This window comes from Gymnogyps californianus, chromosome 2 (assembly GCF_018139145.2).
Source record: "Gymnogyps californianus isolate 813 chromosome 2, ASM1813914v2, whole genome shotgun sequence".
Taxonomy (NCBI): domain Eukaryota; kingdom Metazoa; phylum Chordata; class Aves; order Accipitriformes; family Cathartidae; genus Gymnogyps; species Gymnogyps californianus.
Window position 1 is genome coordinate 101,133,031 of NC_059472.1, and position 17,387 is coordinate 101,150,417.

The following is a 17,387-nucleotide window of genomic DNA, read 5'->3' on the forward strand; positions in this document are numbered from 1 at the left end:
ATTTCACCATCCTGCCTGGCCAGTGGTGTGATTGGTAGCCAGGTCTGTTTCGGCAGGGCTGGATCCTACCCCTTCACAGGTGCACACCCATGTGTGTGTACACACAGTCTTGGATGAACATTTTGTAGGAAGATCCTGTGGAGGAAGATGTATGCATTTAAGTGGTCTGATTTATTCTGTTGTGTTTTATTTGATCGGTTTCTCTCCTCCTCTCTTGCCTCATATTCTCCCAAATGCTAGGAAGGTCCTGCATTTTTCTTTGCAATGTATGTTTTGACAAATGTGTTTCAGATGACTTTGGCAGGCTTTTGAAAAGAAGGACTGAGCTTCTGTGACTATTCTAATTTTTTTTTTGTTCCTTATAGATAAAAGTATTAAAATATATTTACTGTTGGTTGCCTGGATAGTAGAGCTTATGTAGAGAAGGGGATTTACTTTTCAGTATCTCAGCCATGTATCTTCGTTTAATTATTCAGTTAGCTCCTTCATGAAATATAAGCACATGGCTGCATAAAAAAATAAAGTGAAGTATTCTATCTGGCCATCTTGAATCTTAAATAAAGATGGTATTGTTTTGAACGTGTTAAAAATAACAGAATTTTCTTTTCCTATTTGCAGAGATTATGATAAACCTTAAATCAGATCATTCAGAATTAGATACCCGAAACCAGGCAGACTTTCAGACCCAAATTTCTTAAATAAATGGAAGTTACATTGCAATTATCTAATGTATTTTCACGAACTCCTATGTTCTCCTTGTCTTGTAAAAAGTATATAACGAAATGTAATATGGTTCATTTGTGTGTGCAGGTTTGCTTGCACAAAAATGAGGCAAATACTGTGGCCTGTAGTTTGCTGTTAGAATTTAGGGCCAATTCAAGAAATCCAGGTACCCTTTAGTTTCAGTGGGTCCAAGCTTGAGAATGACCCTCAAGGTCTGCCCATTAAACAACTCATCTCTACTTTGGTGCCCATCCATTTTTTATTTGTAACTCTTGAGCAACAAAGCATGTATTTCAAGTGATTCTTCCAGAGCTATCTGAGACTTCTGGCTTTCCTTGTTCACACCAGCTGCCCGCAGATTTTAAGGTGTGTGTGTCTCTGCGTGTTTGAAGAAGCTATCATAGATATTGGTGACAGCTGGGCTTTGAAATGTTCTTTGCAGCCAGCACAAAGTGCATGGGGAGAGAGTCATTATGAACATTTACAGACCGTACTTGCTTCATGTGTTAGTCTTCTAATAATGAGCCCTTCTGTTTGAGCTGGGGAAGCCAGAGGACTTCCTTGTGGTCCACAAAAAGCAATCTAGTCATTAAAGTCAAGGATCTGAGCAACCTTTTTATGATGCTAGGTTTGATTAATCAATCAAATTTAGGTTTCATCTTGTCTGTGGCTGCCAGAGGTGTCCAAACTCATGTGATTTCCACCCCCCAGAAGCTTCCATGGGTATCTTTCCTTTTTTGCAATTTTAGTTGCTTAAGTTAGAAAACATGAGGCTGTGTGTTTTGAAGGTAGGACTTTCCAATTATGAAGTTCAGTGATCTTTTCTCCATTACTAGTTTAATGTGCAGTACATTCCTCAGCAAAGTAATTTTATGCAGCATTTTATGTTTAGTCACATACAATCAGATACGTTTGTAATAGGAAGAGATTTGTGTTCGTAGGTTCTGTATCTGCTCCATGTATAAACTGAACCACCAGAAGTCTGTGAAGGTAAAGCTCTCCAAGCCCTGCGCAGTTATTCTGGACACGTTTCCAGCACGTGCGGAGAACATTAGACTGTACATACGTCACGATTATACAAAAACTGATGGCAAGTCCCCGAACCAGCTATTTGCATAAACCACAAACTGCTGGATTGTCAAGCCAGTGACCTCAGCTGTAACCCTTACAGCATTGTCTGTGCATGTGTAGCATGGGATCTTTCTGATATACCACAGTTGTCAAAAAGCTGTATCTGTGCTTTTGAGAGTGTTTCTTAGTATGTGCTACAGAACCTCTCCATATGAGCTGGTGACTATTGGCTGCTTTGGCTGTGAAGCCTTAATCCAAAACTGGGTGTTAATCACACCCCCCATCCCTTCTCCTCCCCCCCCCCCTTTTTTTTTTGTGAAGGCTTGTTAATTTCCTTTTTTTTAACTCTTAAGCTTTTAATTTGGACAAGGATTGTACTATCTAGGTGGCTAAAACTTGAACTTTTCACAACTTTGATAACCCCAATGTGTTTTATTCATACTATTAAAAAAGCAAAGGTACATTTAACATTCCTAGATATAACAAAAGTTTATTGCTGACAAAATGTCCTTTCTTTTATCCTCCTCAGGATTTTCAGAATGTTTTGCAGAAGTGAGCTTTTATTTGACTTTCTGAGCATTGGCAGAATCTCTAATGCTGTTCATGGGGTTGAATGTCTGGATGCCACAAATCTGCCAGGCCTCAGTGTCTTTAGTTCATGCTGCATGGTTCAGTGTTACAGACGTGTACTTTAAAACTTTGTGATTTCAGACTGGAATGTTGATCAACTGCTCATGTTGATTTTCTTACAAGGTTATAGAAGTGGATGCTATACACATATGCATGCATATACACATGCACACACAAATGCACACAGTATAATTGAGAAAACTGGTATTTATAATAATGCTATATAAAAATTAAGTATAAATGTAGGAATAAGAAATAAATGGCGTGAGAACATATTTTCATGAGAATATACTTGCATGAGTGATGTGCAAATACGGAGTTTTCTGTACTTAATCTTAGCTACTGTGTTGGATCTTTTATTACCGTTTACTTAGTAAGGCTTAAGTCTTGGTCTTACCTTTTGGCTGTTAAAACTGCAATTGCCATCCTGCTGTAGCTTGTGTTTCCAAGATGGGCAGGAGTTATTGTGTGTGCCTCGGGTAATGGCAGAAGGCGTGATGTGAGGGGTGTGCTGGAAGGCTGCCCGCAGGGTTCTGCGGTGTTACGGGGACACTGCCCACTGCTGCTGCCCAGCACCTTTGTCCTGCGATTGGAGCTGATTTGGTAAAATGAATAAATAAAAGCCACTGAAAGCTCGCAACTGCAGAGGCTGTAGAGAACAAGAAAATATGCTTCTGAGGGTGGATTTGTCTTCTGTTGACACAATTTGGCTTCTTTTTTGTAGCACGAAAGTTCAACAAATTTTATTTTTCAAGGCTGTATTTTAAGAGTGCATTCCAGATTGTGTTTCTGCTCAAGAAAGTTTTTAAGGAAGCATCCTGACAGAAATTTTGGACTTCTTCCAGTATCTGAAGAGCTTGGGGTGCCTAACTGGGATTTATTGTAACTGAACAGGAAAAATCCTGAAATATAGGACTATGTAGTTGTATAAAAGCATTGTGTTTTCTCTTGTCTTACAGTCATTTGACTTTGAATTAGAGCAATGTCTTTGACTTGAGTGGCTGCAAGACATAATATAGTATGAACTAATTGTTTTAAAGCACCTATTATTACAGTTTTATTTTTTATCAGTGCATTGCATAAAGTTACTAAGTGCTCCCGTCCTGTTCCTTTTTTCTTTATTTCAGGCTTGAGTCACAGAGCAGCGTGAGGATTTACACTTCTGAAGTAGGAGTGTGAATGAGATTGAAGGATTTATAGGGAGGATTCTGAACTCCCCTCCTTCCTGCTCCAGGAAAGACAGGTGAGTGAATTATGGGATAATTTGTAATTAACTCAGTCCTTACTTCAGAAGGTCTTTAGTCCAAACAGGAAGATACAATTCAGATGGCTGTACGTAAGAATGGAAGAAATTTCAGATACTACAGATACACCTCTTAATTACAAACATCAGCCTTCAGAGTTTTCTGTTCAATCATAAGAGGGTTTCCATAAAAAGTGATATGAGTTTTCTATAAATCTCCTCTGCCCTACCCCCCCAACTCTCTCTGATGTAGAACTTTTTATATTTGGAAGCTTTCGCCCAACGTCAAAGAGGTCTGAACTGACAAAATGAATTTAGCCTTTCTTGAAGCAGTTCTGAGTAAGGCTGTCACTGTAAGAAGACCTCAAGATGGAGCTTTATTAGACCCCTGCATGTATTTGTTAGTGAAACAGATATGTTCATAGGGCATCTGGGCTGCTTTCAAAGCCTGTTAGAGTGGAGGTGATGTGTGAGTCAGTTCCAGTGGCTGCAAACCCAGCTTGGGTATCTCCCTCCCTTGCTACTTCCCTGCCCTCAGAGGGGAAGAGAGAAGCTAGGGGCCAGACCCAGTAGGGGGATAGATGGGAGTTCACTTCAGGTTGTCTTTCTTTGGCTCTGACTGTAGATATATGGGGCCATCATTAGAAAAAGGCACATGATCTTTTTGTGGAAATTAAATCTTGACATTCTTATTTCTTCCAACTTTGGGAGTACCTAGCATATACCACCTTCGGATACTGACAAGTGAGTAAGGTCTATGCTTCTTAGTACGATCTGTTCAAAGTAAGTTGATCTGTTCCAGTTCCTGTTGGAAAGGCACAAAGTGTTGGAGCCCTGGCTTTTGGCAGGGGTTTTCACTTCTGCATCTATACAGGCCCATCAGGAACACGTATGTGGTCCTGTGTAGTTACCAATGCTGAGCAGTGCATAATAGGACGAGCTTTTGATTGCAGGTATTGCTGACCAGACAGCTCTTGCACCAAGCTGTGACACAACAAGAAATAGTTAAGAACTAGTAAAAATCAGCTCTAACACTGGCAGAGTAGCAGCAGTATCTTTGTATTAATTTAAACCTTCTTGTAGCTTAGATTCATTTTGTCTATTTCAGCTGTATGCAGGGCTGAAAATGGAGGCTGCACCATCCCGGGCAGCTTGGGATGACCTCCTGAGTCTTCCCCTTATGCACATGGGGCAGGCAATGCCAAAAAAAAGAGATGGATCTGGACAAGACTCTGTCAGCTTCGGAGGGCCAGAACTGAGATGTTGCCATGCTGCCTATAACCCTGCAGCCCAAGGGAAATGCCTTGGGTGGTGTAGGAAGAAAAGACAATGACATTATTGCCTCGAAGGTGTCAGGGAGGAAGTCTGAGGCTTTGCCTGAAGCAGAAATCTGCAGCAGGTACAAGTGTATGCTGGAGAGGAAGGGGAGGTACATGGGGAGGTGGAGCAGGCTGCAGCGAAGTACGGGAGTGTCCTGGCACTTGGAGGGGGAGAAGGGTAGGCAGCAGAGCAAAGTGGGTGTCAGTGGTGTGTCAAAGCATCTGGAGCTCAGTGGGTGAAGGAGGGAAACAAATGGGAGTAGTAACTTGTGTGGCTTCTCCAGAACAAAGAGCAGGATGAAAGGATGCAGTAGAGAGTGAAGTGGGTGGGAATATTTCTGTTGAACCATGTACACCAAACTTTTTTTTTCCTCCAGAGATGTTTCTTGGTGGGCTGTACTTGAGAGCAAGTATGAAAGAGTCTCCCCTGCAGTTGGTGAGAGAGAAAAGGTGAAGACAAAGTCAGGGAACCAGAAATAAGACCTTCCTGAATAAGAGGGAAGAACAAAGGGGTGAGAAAAGTGCAGGCAATAATGAGAAAACAAGTGTTTTGAGGGGGAGTTTTGGAAGGTAATGGGAGAGCAGGGATCTGCATCAGGAAAGACACAGTGGTAAGATTCAATTTCCAGGTTTTGCATTTTTATTCACCAGTATAATGTGATTGGCAGCTCTTATTGGAGGGAGGAAAAATCAACTTTCCTCAGCAAGGAAATGAAAAAGCTCACTAGATTTGCTTGCATGCACAAAGAATGCTTTAATGTAAGTGTGGGAAAGCAATAGAAACATTTTGATAGTACTTTCTGTATTTTCTGTTTTTTCGAAGAGGGGGCTGTCTATGGTCACACAACTGAGTAACCATGAGCCTACAAACCCACACCTGAGTGTCTTGTGGTGCTTTCTAAAAATGTGCTTTGTTTTTTCCTGTCTTTCATATACTGGCTTGCTTAGAAAAAATAATATTTTAAAACTTTATTTTGAAGTTTGTCATAAGGAAGTCTAGATACATGCTGGCCTGCATATTTACTGTTGAGGGTAAAATTAAAATGGTTGTGAATGTTTTAAAGATTCAGGCTTTGCATGAGTAGCATTTGTCCTGTAGTGGGTAGGTGGGCTGTCACTTGGTGAGATGTGGCTCCTGCCTGAAACCAGAGCAGGTCTGAAGCTGCCCTAATAGCTCATAAATTGGCATAGTCTCTCAAAACAGCGATCAGCTTGGCAAGGTATAGAACACTCTGTGCTTGTGGTTGTATTCAGTTTTACCTTGTGCCTGCTTTTCCTTTGGCTACAACTGTGCTTGCGAAGTGTTTGTGGTATATTGGTTTTATCAGGAGGAGACTGGAGGTGCCAAATATATGCCAGAAAAGTACTTGTTACCCTGATCTGTCATCATGCGGTCCCTACATGGTGTCATATGGAGCTGGAAGTCTCCTATTTTAGCAGTTGCTTAAATATGTTCATAACGTTTGCTTCCAGAAGGGCATTACGTTTTCCTGGACATCCCATATTCTTCCTCATTCAGCCTTGGTCTGGGTCAGTCTGAGGGCTTTGTGAACTTGTCCTGGTTTCCCAGGGACCTGGTAGCGGTAAGAGGGAGGTGCTGAAGACCGAGCTGTAGTATGGGCAGGCCTGGGATCCCTAGTGCCATGGCACGGTGGAGGGTAGAGCTTGTCCAGCAGCGATCCTGAGCTTTCAGGGAGCATCGCACTTACCCTGTATGTGCTACTCGGTCGCTGTCCCCTCTGTATGGCAGGGCTGGTGCTTGCAAGGCCGACACCAAAGCAACGTGGCTGTGTGTGCGCAGCTTTCCACTGCTGGAAGCAAGTATTGGAAAGCTCTCTTTAGGCCTAGGAGTGTTTCCATTCCTGGATGTGCTAGCTAAGGAGCTTGTCCTCCATATGGATTTCCTGGCCTTCTTGCTCTATGCCTGTTTCTAAACCTGTACATTCATTAATTTTATTTTTTCAAAACCTCTCAAAATATAGGTAAAGCAAGCATTCCATTGTATCTGTAAAGATGCTGACCTAGCATCAAATGGAAGAGTATGATGAAGTGATAAATGTTTCAAGCCCCTGGCCTTTTATCTCTGGTCTTTTCTTTTTTTTTTTTTTTTTTTTAAATGCTTCTCAAACTTAAGTGATTGAAAAGCTTTCCAGATCTGATAACTGCAAAGATTTCAAGTGAAACTTTTGGCTCCTATCCTGGCATGAGATCGTACAAAGTGATATTAGCTGAATTTGTACCAGAGTTTGAAAAGAAAATGAAAACACATTCCTGTTAGCCTCTCTCAGCTATTTTTCAGCTCTGCTGGGCAAATGCTTCTCATTGGTTAACTTCTGTGTACCATTTTAAAGGTTTCCGAATACATATGTGTGTATATATACATTTTCTCCACTAATAATGTATTTAATTTATACTCTTTTGATCTTTTATCCTTGCTAGCAGGACCTCTTGGATTTTTTTTTTTATGGAGGTTTTAAAATCTGGTGTTGCTGAGAAAACTCAATATAAGAGAAAGGATATACTGAAGCCCTGTTTCTATTCCAGAATTACCTTAAAACAAAATAGAGCTGGGGTATCTCTTCTTTAACTTGTCTTTTTGTCTGGTTGCTGTGATAGGCACCAGTGAATGCAATGGTCTTGTACATGTGTGCATACCTAATAAGGGTAGAAGTGTGTCAACTGCATGTGTTCTATGGGTTTTCTGTATAGAAGTAAAATAAGATAAATAATGCCTTAAGTTAGGCCTTTAGATTACTGAACAGGGCTGAACTTCAAGGTTGCAAAACCAAGCAATTGGAGGCTAGAAAATTCCACAATTAAAGCTACTCATTCATCCTCTTGGTAAATATTCATTTTGATTGGTTTTAATTAGAGGATTGTATACTTTTTTTTTTTTTTCTGCAAGGCCTGCATATCGTTCAGCTCACAGCATGGCTAATGCTTAATGAGTGGATAGGTTGTTGATGTTTTGTTTCTCACCATTTCTTGTATGGCCTTATTTACTGCGTGGTTGGCAGATGGTGCACTGAATACAGAACTACTCATTTCCTCGTGGAGTTTTTCATGGCGTTAACACCATAAAGAGTTACTTTACTGTATATTTTTCAGGGAATCTTAATCAGGAGTGCAAAATAAGATATACATGTATATTTAACCAAACTCTGAGCCTTGAGTGTTAATTTTCTGGGAGGAGATGGTTACAGCACAGTTACCTTGATGGAATTCTTTAGTGGAGGAACTAGCAAGTTGTACCGACTCTGTCCCTCACTCTTCTTTCTGTAGCAGCAGACAACAGTGGGTCAAAGCTCATGCTGGGGTGCGAGGTATCTCCAAAACTGAAGGAATTTGGTGGAGATGTTGTAAACAGCTATAGCTTCCCTCCACCCCACCAGCGTTTGCATCGTCCTGTCATTGATTGTACATAGGATCATAGACTTGCCATTTTGGAAATCCTCTTCTGTACTCGAAGGTAACCATGCAGTAGATATTTTGTTCAGCAAGCTTAGAGTACTCACTCAGCAACCCGTTCTCCAGCATTCAGTGCATATTTAAGACCTGATGGAAATGAGCAAAGCTTCAAAACCTACAATAAGAGAACACCCTTCATCTAGTTTCTGTCTTTGAGACTGTAAGCTCTTCAGGCTGGAGACTGTGCCTTCCCATATGTCGATAAAGCATTTCAAGCACTACATTAGTATAAACACCAGTGGATGAGGTCATTATATATCAAACAACATAATTAAATCAGTGCTTTATTCACTGTCTGTGTCTCATTATGGCTGCCTCCTAGGTCACGCTGCAGCCTTGAAGATCATGTAAGAACTCGAATGTTGTAACAGCCCTCACAGAAACATTTGCTTTGAAGTTGGTGCTATTCATTTAGAAACCCATCTTCAGAAAAATGTACTTTTGTAAAATGTGGTCCTATTTTGAAAAAGCCATGTAAAAGGGAAACACTTATTGATTTTTGTCATAAATTGCCATGCATGAATGTCAGCCCACAGCCACTGATCACATGATTGTGATGGGATTTCTTGATTGATTAGGGGTCTGAAAGCAATTGAGTGGGTGATGTATTAGAAAGGAGCCCGTTTCTCAAAGGGGAACATGAGCTTGAAGTGTTGCCTGCCAAGTAAGCAGACTTTGGGCATCAGCATGAAACTCTGGCAGTTTTAGAATTTAAGCGATGCTTACTTTTGCCTGCTACTTTAAAGTGCTCTCACTTTAAAACAATATAGGAAGGTATTTTAAGTAAGATCCTCCTTCCCCCTTTCACAGTTCTGGTACCCATACTTTAAATCTCGTGTTATATCAGCACCTATATGTGTTTTATAGCAATAGATCCTTATGTGTGTTTTACAAGGAAGTAGGCTACCAATTTTGTCTGAGCAATAAGGTACTTTGAAGTCTGAAGTCATAATCATAGATATGCACGTAAGCCTCGTGCCTCACCAAGTGTGATGCCGTGGGCATGTGTTATTGCTTACCTATGCCATAATTACTGTACACATGTAGCTACAGGAATATGCCCATATGGTTTTCCTACCGTAAACTTTCAGGTGACTTGCTAATCTAGGCCAGTACTCAGAAACAAGGGCTTGTCTGAGATCTTAATAATTACAAAGCTGGCATAAAAACTTCAGCATTAAGGCTCTCCCAGATCCACTTGAAATCAGGTTACATTCATATTCTGTCTTGTTTTTTGAATAGCAGCCCGACAGCATGCAAAGTTGTGATGTTGTTGCTTGACCTGCTCTCCCCCAGTCTTGCTGGCAAGGGAAAAAGAGGTAAAGATATTTAGGGTTTATATTCTCTTGGCTTTGCCATAAATGAAGGAGACTTTTTTCTTTTTTTTTTTTTCCTGGGTGTTTCCTGAATTAATTCGTATTAACTGATGAATTTACTGGAGTAATACATGTTCTTCCTCCCTAATATTTATCTATTTGTCTCTAGTGCTTTTCCTCAGTACCAGTAATGATGGCACAGAGTGGTGAGTCGATGCCATGTGTTATGGGCTGCTGTTTGCTAAATTTGAGCCCAAAAGCAGGAAACGGGAGAGAGCAAAGGCAGCGCTCTAGTGTTCTGCAGGACAGGCAGGCTCCAGAAACCAAAGATAAAAGTGAGGTTGTGCAGCTTACCCAAATAGCCACATTGAGGGTTGAGGGCATCTGTCAGCTGGGGCTGCCTCTGGGACTAGTCTGCTCTCCAAAGCACTTCCACGAACCTGCTACTGCAAAGATGGGAGGTTGGGGATGATGAGGAGGAAGGACTTGCTGGGTCCTGCTGAAGGTTGCAGTCAGTAGTTCCTGCTAGGTGGCTCCCCTGCTGGGAAGAGCACCTCCTGGTGGGGTAGGAAAGCTGTGGGAGGGCAAGGAAGGCTACTTGCCCCCAGGCTAGAGCTGGAAATCACCTGGCTCCTGCTCAGCTAGTGAAAAAACAGCAAGGAGAAAAGTCTGTTATCCTGCCTGAAGATGGGTGCCTTCATGTGGTTCTGGGGTGCTAGAGACAAGTCAGTTCTCCCGTGCTTAGTCTGCTCGAGAACCCTGCTGTTCCTAGCCTTTTCTTGCTTTCTTCTTCAATAACAGCATCTGAGCAGGGTTAAAAAAAGATCATTGGCGGACAACAGTAGTATAGGATGCTCAATACTAAAACTTCCAATGTCTTCAAAAAATGAATTTAATTTTATTATGTTGTTGTAGCAGCTTGATTGTTGACTGGTTAGGCACTTGGTAAACCTCCTAATAAAAAGAATAGACACTTTTGTTGGTTTTACACCCTTTTTTTATGTCCCTGCTCACGTTCTGTTATTTTGCTGTGATTGTTTTTTAAAATAGCCAAAGTAAAACAAAAGTGGTAAACCCTAATTTAGAGGTGTTAGCAAGAGCTGGCTCACTCTGATAAGGGTCAGCCAGGCTTCACTCGTTCTTTATTATAATCTACTACCCACTGTGGTTTATCGTCTCCGAAGGTTACTCTTCTCTTATACTTGCTATCATCTCTGTGCAGATGATAGCTTAATACTTGCAAATAACCTAAATATAACGAACAGCAAGCCAGAAAAACTCTAAAAACATTCCCCTATGAGAATACAAGGGCAATAGTGGCAAACTTGTTTTTCTTAGGACAAGTGTGAACAAGTGTTGGATGTAAAGAAAAAATATCTTCTCTTCCCCCCCCTTGCTATAGGGGCACAATTCTCCTTTTTGTTTGCAGTCATCTAGGCAAGCTTAGGTGTGTTGAGTGGCAGGGCATATGTGCTTGTGCACAGTGTACTGTGCCTACAATACAAAGCAATATACAGCTTTCAACTGGGAGCCAGCTCGGAGCACAGGCAGAGCAAGCTCAGGTCTGTCTGTACCTGCCTGCGTACAGAGATCCTTAGAAGAAAGCAGAGACACCCATTTTCTCCTTATTACTGCATTACACCAGAGGCAAATGCTCTAATTAAAATTTGCAGTTAGCAGCGGTTTGTTATAACCGCTGTAAATTTCAGTCATGTTAAGACTTCCTGGTGGTGGGAGGAGAGGCACAGAGAAGCTGGTTAGCGCAAACAAGTGCTCTCGCGTAGTTGCCTATAGCAGCCTGTCCCCTGTCTTCCATACGTTTTGTTAAGGCATCACCTATGGCACTTTGTACCAGGAAAATTACTAAATAGCTTAAGAGAAAATATGACTAGCGCTTTATAGTGGAGGAGCTAAGATCAGTCTTGTATTGTAAGAGGTTCTGGTCACATTTTGCTTTCTGCTAGGCTGCGAGGGAGAAAGGTGCTTGACAAGGCTCAAAACAGCCTTGCTGTTGTCTTTGCCCCGGTGCGTTGCTTCCATTGGTGTGACACAGTGGGAAAAACTGGGAACTCGGATAACAAGGGTGATAAGGTTAATAAATATGCATTTTAATAAAGGCATTAGAGAATGGTTTTGTATATCTTACAACTAGAGAAATAGAAACTTGGAAAACTAATAGTTTTCTGAACGGGTCCCAGTTTTTACCTTCTCAATCTCTGTGTTCATTTACTTTGGCTATCCTGATGGCTACTCAAGTGCTGTGCCAGGTTACTGTCTTCTGCTTGCTTTTATGAGCTGGATGGCTGAAAATGTCTTCCTTCCAAATATTTATTTGCTATCCTACATTGTGCTGTTTCCACCACCGCATCTAGACCAAGGAAGAATGCCCAATTCATTTCCTTTCTGGGACGGGAGGACTTGATTGTATGGGAGCTATCAAAAGAGGTGCAGTCTGGCATGTAACTACCTTTTCTGTTCTACAGGGCTGCTTTTCTCTTGGGCAGCCTGGGCAGAAAGCTGTGGGTCTGTTCATGCTCTCTCTGTTAAGCATCATTTAGCAGTCTGTGTTTGGGATGGAGGAGCAGAATGGCACCAACTTGATGGGGTCGTATTCACGTAGAGCCCCTGCTTCCTGTCGCACTGTATTTGACCTGACATAAGCAGCTGACATAACATCACTGTGGGTGTTGCCAGTGTTTTCTTCTTTTAATATTAAATTTGGGGGGAAAAAAATATATTTTTTTTTTTTTTTTTAAAGGAAAGAGAAAACCCCAAAGGATCTTGGCAGGCTCTGTGCCCTATAGGTATGTCTGGTTGTTTTTGATGAGCGAGGTGCTGTCCTCCTGTTTACCTCTCTCAAAGGAAGTGTCTGTTGACATAGTCTGTGTTTCAATCATCTTTATTATACAGTGCTCTGGGAAGCCTTCGGGGCAAGTTGAGCCAGCCCTAAAAGTAGCTTCTTGGTCACAAAGAGAGATGAGCCCAACCAGACGCCCACAGTTCATATTTCTTTATTTGCAAAGATCTGTGCCCCGATAACCTCAGACCCCGCAGCAGCTGAGGTCGGCTTAATTTGGAGTGGTGCGAGAGGGGCAAGGGCAGGTCTCCTAGTGGCTGCCATATCTGCCTTTGCACCGCAGACAGTACGGACCTGGCTGTGCTGCCGGTGCTGTCGCGGGGGCTGGCCTCGCTGCCCAACCTGGCAGAGGCTGAGGTTTTCCTGCAGCGGGAGTGCTGGGTGGGCACTACTGGGCTTGGAGGCAGCTCACGGGCATTTTTCTCCCTCCCCTCCCTCCATCCCATGTGTTTTCTGTGCACGCTCTTACCATGGGGTGCCGCTTAGTGTTTGTTGCCCTTAGCATGGCTCAAATGTCCGCAAGACTTCATGTGCCATTACCTGCGCGAGGCTTGTTCACTGAACAGCGTCCAAAGCATTGCACAATGCAGGTTTGTGTCTGGACAGTTGGTCTCTGCATTCATTAGAGAACTGCTGTTGTTAATGATTGGCCGTGTCATCAAAGCTGTCTGTTAATGTTTGCATGAGGAGGCAGTTTTACTGCAGATTGAAGTTTGCACGTCAGGGCTGAACCGTTGTGGGTAAGTAAACTGTGGATGAGTTGCATGACATTATGGTAGTGTCTTGTATTATTCCATGATCTCGTAAGTCTTTCGAATAGGTGAAGTTAGCTTTGGTTTGTCTCGATGTGGTATTTTCCTCTAGTGCTCAATGATGAGTTCTAGATAGATGCTCATGAAAATGATGCTATGCAAAGAGCATCCATCTTCCCAGTAAAAGGTGGGGCCCTGACCAGCTGGGATGTGCCCTTGAGGCCTCTTTCTACAGATCTGCGCAGCTGCCTGGCACCTCTGAGGGGCTAAACCCATCCATCTTTCGAAAGAGGAATGGCTTTATACTGTGCTAATAGAGAGTGAGTTACAAACCTTCCCCTCTCAATATGTCTGCAGTCCCAACGTGGAGATTTATTTTATCGTTGATGGTACATACCTTAAGACAGTTGCAATCTCTATCAAAAATTGTTACCCAGGAAAGCTACAGGTGGTTAAGAAACAGGGTATGAGTGACCTGGTTGTCAAGCATAAGGCACTTCTTGTGGGGCATGGGGAGCTGCCTAACAGCTAAATATTCAAATATCAATTAAAATAATTTGCAGAGTCATGCACTAATGATGAAAACAGCTTGTGCCTTCATTGTAGCCAAAGATTTCAAGGGCCAAATTCACTGCAAATATAAACAGTGGTGCAAATTATGTGTTAGAGCCCAATTGTTCCCCTGCAGGCTATAAATAATTCCTATTTTAAGTCACTGGGGGTTATTAATCTCCTGTGGGAGAGACTGTAGTCTGTGGCGTAGCTGACCAGAAAATGGTTGTTAGTGATAAAGTGGTGTAATTTGCATTGATTTATTATTCATTGGCTGTACAGATCAAGTGCAGTTTACCCACCGAGAAGGATTGACACCAAATTCTTTTGTCGCTTAAACAAATATCCCTGCTGAGTATAACTGAGAGATGCTATTGTAACAGAGTGGAGTTTATCACGCACCTTCTAGCTTGTAACTTTCTAAAATCTGAATCAGACTTCAGTAAGAGTTGACTCCAAACTTAATTTTGCTCTCTCTGTATAAACTGGGGTTAATAAATATTAGAAGTAGATGTATATAAAGAAAAATAAAAGACAATTCCCTGAATTTGTCTAAATTCCCTGCATCTGATAACATGTGCATCCTGCTTTAGAAGGTCTAGTGCTTGTGTCTAGCATCCTGCATCCAAAACAATAGGGTTTTTATTGGCTACAGAAATGATGAATTTGTGTTTAGTGTGGGCAAAATTAAGTTAAAGATAGCCCAAGATCATTCTTGTAAGGTTTTCTTCTGAAAGTGTTGACTTCAGAGCTTCCAGGTATTATGAGATGTATTATGATTGACATGAGCATATTATCAATGTCTACTTTGCTGTTCCTCTGAAGCCTGTAGCTCTTGGAAGAAAACAACTGATAAAGACTGCTTGTTGGGTTTCTCTTCTCTTGCTCCTCACCTTTTAAGTCAGCTTTCTGTTTCTGGCGGTTGTGGAAGAAAACCTGGAAATATGAATCAAATGCTTCTTAACTCAAAAATGAGAAAGCAAAATAAAAAGGAAGAATATACTTTTTAAGTGTTATTTTTAAGTTAGTCTCGGGGGGAGGGAGGGTGTTTTATGTTCACGTTTGTTATTTTTAAGTGTGTGTGGCCACTGCTGCAGGTGTTGAACCATCCCATCCCTTCCTGGGCTATTAGCAGCACTGATTTCATGCCTGGCACACGTTCACTTGGTGCCTTACAGATGATGGCACTGGTCACTGCGAGCACAGGTACCAAACTTGGCCGTTTGACAGTGCAGCCACACTGGCCGCTCTTCAGCTGGCTTTCTTCTGCCATTGTCCTTGAGATGTTGTCACACCAGCCGGCTCGGCGTGAGCCTCCTCGTGGAGGCGCAGCTGTGGGTTGCAGACCGGCGTGTGCTGGGTGGGCTCGCAGCTCTGGGGTGCGATGGGGCCTGCTGGCAGCCGTCTGCTGGGACCCTTGCAGCCCCTTGTGACCCTGCTGGCGTGCACCATGTTTCACGGACTATTCAGCAATTCCACTGTGATTTTCGCTGCAAAAAAAATTGGTGGTAACACGGGAGGGAACGGAATGCTGGAGGAAATCCTTAGAGGCTTTCTGATGATTCATTTTGCTTTGTACATTGACTTAGCATCAGCCTCCCTTGATGAGTCCCCAGCTACAATCTGCCTTTGAATAAATACTCTGTGTCCTACCATGGGCCATTGTTGTTCACAGCCTGGAATGAACTTGTGGAAAGGAGTGCTGTAACTGTGAATTGCTCTTTTAGGGCCAATTTTTGTGCAAAATCTGAATAAAATAATAATCTTGGAACTTAACTCTTCTCCTAAAAGGAGCATGTCCTATCCATTTAAAGCTGAACCATTTTGCAGCATATTTCTTCACATTTTTGTTAAAGGTTAACAAAACTGTTTAGACAGCTCTAGTGGCTGCACATCAATCTGCTATAACCAGCTGATTAATGTGACTGATTTCTGCAGCGAATTTCTCTAATCACTTCTTATTTACAAACTGGGGTGGTTTTGTTTAAAGCAGCTATGCTGTGAGTGTTCATCCATCTTAAAAGTTCATTCCTTGACTGAAGTAAGTTTAGGAAACACAAGTCTAATGAACCTCTGTGACAAACGATGCCCATGAAAGAAGAGGTCATATGCAAAGTCTCTGGTAGTGTTAATCCCTCTTTTCATCTCCTACAGATGAAGTAAAAAACCCAATTTTTTCTTGAAGCAAAGAGAAAGGAAATCATAGTGAGTGTAGGTAAATAAGAGAGAAACCAGCACTAAGCCTGCAAGGAAGTGTGCAGGAAGCCAGGAAACTGTGGATTTCCATTATCCAGGCTATTGGCTGACAGCTGGTGATTTGAAATAATCTACAGCTTTTTTTGGGAACATATTTAGACCTCATAGACTTACTCTACTGGGAAATACAGAGATTCTCCCTTTAGAAATAAGGTAAAATTATCTAGTCTTTCTTCAAGTGGAGTTGGGCACTGAGCTGATGTCTCTGCTGTGATACATCGTGCTTTGTTACGGAGTGCAAGTGCTGAATCCTGCTGTGTGTTTATTCCGTTGGTAAATATCATTCTAATTGGTATTACACAAACTGTGTCCAATAGTAAATATAAGAAATGTTCGGCAGCCGTGTCCCTATAGGGAACTTAGTTGGACAGATGTCCACAGGTATTGGGATGCAGGAGTATAAGCAAAGTCTATGCACTTTATAGACAAGTTAGTATAACTCTGTTGAATTGTAGCATGGCAGAAGCAAGTCTCCAAGGAGGTTTCAAATGGTCAGATCTGTTATGTAGGATGTCAGCAGAAGTTGGGGCATGCTAGGCAAGGTTGATTGGGGGGAAAAAAAAAATCATGTAAGTGGATATATGAAAATTTCATTCAATAGTTAAGGACCACTGAGAATCTGTTAGTCATCTTCAGCAGTCACCAAGCTTTTTATTTTTAAAGCAGGCATATTTTCCCTACACTTTTATGACTTTTTCGTTTCCTTCTAACACTCTGTATGTCTGGGAGGATATTCTACACATGGCTTTCAGAGTAGGAATAATTCTGCAGGTTTCCTTTTACTCTCTGTACCTTCTATTCTCATGACTCAGATATGTTTGTACTTGAGTCCTGTCTGAGGAAAATATGTGATATTTCCTAGTGGTGGTCTCACCATTTTTTCTACACTTATGTTACAGATTGGAATTCTGTCCAATATCACCTTCAGTTTGAATTTTCTTTTAGCTTCTCTTGCAAAAAGTTATCTGACGTTTTCAGACACTTGTGGACTTCAGAAGAAAAGGCATTTCTCATCCGTATTTACTGCTAAAGCTCTCGCCCAGTCTGTTATCACCTTATGATTCTCTGTGCCATGTTACTTTTTCTGGTTTTGGCATGTGCTCTCTTGTCCTGTTAATATCCCTTTAGACTGCTCCTACAAAAGGTCTTCCAATCATATCACCTTTAACTTTGTCCTTTTCTCTCTGGATTTCCCTTTAC

General features: G+C 41.8%; 1 long non-coding RNA gene across 1 annotated transcript in view; it reads left to right on the forward strand.

The window, feature by feature from the left end:
• The window catches only part of LOC127013324 (uncharacterized), a 223,029-nt gene that overhangs the window by 133,811 nt on the left and 71,831 nt on the right, over positions 1–17,387 (forward strand). The window contains exon 4 of the long non-coding RNA XR_007766067.1: positions 3,552–3,667. This is a non-coding gene — a long non-coding RNA (uncharacterized LOC127013324). The remainder of the gene's footprint in view (positions 1–3,551; positions 3,668–17,387) is intronic.